Raw genomic sequence first — 2,635 nt, 5'->3', positions numbered from 1 at the left:
TTGTCTTAGAAGATTTGTCATCCAAAGAGCCTTGGGAAAGGTGCTAATGCAAGCGAATATTCTGAAAGGCAATTCGCATTGTTTAGTTTGCAGTGAAAATATATTAGCAATGATTTTTTTTTTCTATCAAATATTTGTTTACATTTTTAAGAAGAACAACTTATTTATTGTATTTTAACTCTTTTTGCCTGGCTTTTTCTAAACTTTTCCTCTGAAGCACTCATCTTAAACAAGAAATCCCATTAAAGGCTCTTTGAAACATAGGATAGCTACCATCTTACAAGAATGGTGGGCTGAATTGTACCACTCAGTTTATTTAACTACTAAGGATATATGTTTGGTTTTTAAATATACTATAAACTCCTGTAAGACCTCAGATCATGTGGCTTTCCTGTGTGTTGTTTACCTGCTTCAATGTATAACAGTTTCAAAGCAGCCATACATTTTGGAATAAAGTATTTATAATTTGCCTGGTTCTCACTGAAGTCCACATATGCTTATTATATGAATCACTTTATTGCCACCATTACTAGTGCTTAACAGATAATATCTCATCCTAAGTATTAGAATAAAATGAAAATTTAACAACTTGCTCCAGCTAGTGAAGAAGTTAACTCAGATATCATTATACATACACCATATTGGACCAAGACAGATGAATAACATAAAAGCCTACAAGGACTTCTGAAAATAGATAACGAAAAAATGCAACTCCTTATAGTAGAGAGATAAGTAAAAGAAACTCAGGGTACAAATTATTTGGGTTTTGTAGACTAAAAAAAAAAAATCCTTGTAAACAAAATCAAAATCAAATTAAGAGAGAATATTGGCATTTCAGTTTCTTCTCCATTGTCAAAAGCACCATATAAATTCCAAACGAAGGTGCACCGGTACTTAGTGCAATAGTGTCAGGTATTCTGAATGCACTGCTTAGCAAGTAGACAGCTTGTTATTTACCTATCAAAGTTTTGACTGGTGTTAAGATGCAGCGCTACAACAACTAAATCTAAAAATTGGCATAGACAGGAACAACAAGACTCAGAAGATGAAAAAAGAGTCATTGCCCCCTCTTCAAATTCACCTAGCTTTTGTTCCTGCTGTTAGGTGGACATCCAGGAGGAAAAAAAAAAAAAAAAGTGTCTTGGTTGCAATACACCAAGTAAGTCTGCTTTTTCTCGCAGTTGCTTTTCTAAAGCCAAAAGCACTAGCCAGGAGGTAATTAATCCTTCACCCAAGTTCCAAATTAGATATTAAGCAGGGTGTGATATTATTAGATATTCAATATTAGAACGATGAGATGAATACCCCATGCTTTTGAACTTGCTTTGCAAAGTGATGTGTACGATTTGTTTTATTGCAATTACCTCAGAAACTTTTGAGCATGATGAACAGGTTGAAGAGATGGCTGATGGGAATATCCACAAAAGGGAGTCCTAGAGACAAACCTGTCTGCTGCCAACCACATCTTCTGAAATTTCAGTTATAAAGAAAATATACCACTGTAAATTCCTGGTCTTGTGAAGTGGAAAGATGGATGGCATGTAATTGATATTGGGAGATATGCTGATATAATTGGAGTGAAAAATAAGCAATTGTTAAGAGCTTCTGAAGGGGATCCTAAGAAAATGCCCTAAATGCGCATTAACAGCTTTGCATGCAGTATACAAATTGCATAAATACTATGGGCAAAAATATAAAACCCAACCAATATCTTAGAAGTTCAGCATGATTATTTTATTTTTAACTGACTCTGACTTCACCAAGGTGAACGCAGTTAAAATTCACCACAAGCAGGGAAATCTAAACATTTTCAATGCTGGCGGAGCTGATTCTTCATATCTCTCTCAGTTTCAGTTCAAACAGGTGTTTTGAAAGAGTCTAACCACAAGAACTGCTTCCTGTAAACCCGTCACCTTGTTCCCCAGGAGTAAGGCTTTGCCAGTTTGCACCAAGAGTGGAAACTTCACTTTGTCTCTTTCCTGTATTGATTCTTAACTTTTTCAGAGCAAAAGAGATCATACCTGTGATCTCTTGCATAACAGACCTAACAGAACTTCATCTGATAATTCATGTAGGAAAGAATAAATCTACTTCAACAGGTCCATATTTAACTTAAAAGTATCTCTCTTCAAAATCTATCCCATTTTGATTTATGAGGTCAGTATGAGTAATTTTGTATGGATATACTTCAGTTAAATAGGGTTTTCCATTTTCATTTTAGGCTTGGAGTTAGGAACTGTGATCCTTGGTAGCAGGGACTTGTTTCTAAGATGATCCACGGAGCTGCCTTGTGGTTGTGTTCCACACAGAAAAGAAAAATAGTAATAATAACATCAAGAAGATCCCGCAGGCTTTTTTTTTTTTTTTCCCCACGGACAAAACACGAGTTAATTCAGAGGGGCAGTTACAAGTCAGGAAAAATCCTGCTGCCCGCGGAACAAACCCGTTTCTGCAGAACCGTCTGCTAGTCTTACACAGGGAAAACAAACTGCTTTCGACGTCCAGATTCGCTCTTTAATGAGAAAATGACTCACCAGCAAACTTTCCCATTCCCATCGGAAAACGCCATTCCCCGGTGACAATCACAGCGGGGTGAGCGCTTTAATCTTCTTCCCCAGAGAAACCCCCCCCCCCC

This window comes from Haliaeetus leucocephalus, unplaced genomic scaffold, assembly GCF_000737465.1.
Source record: "Haliaeetus leucocephalus isolate CR32 unplaced genomic scaffold, Haliaeetus_leucocephalus-4.0 Scaffold251, whole genome shotgun sequence".
Lineage (NCBI taxonomy): Eukaryota > Metazoa > Chordata > Aves > Accipitriformes > Accipitridae > Haliaeetus > Haliaeetus leucocephalus.
The sequence above is the reverse complement of the archived record's forward strand: the minus strand, read 5'-3'. Positions refer to the sequence as shown.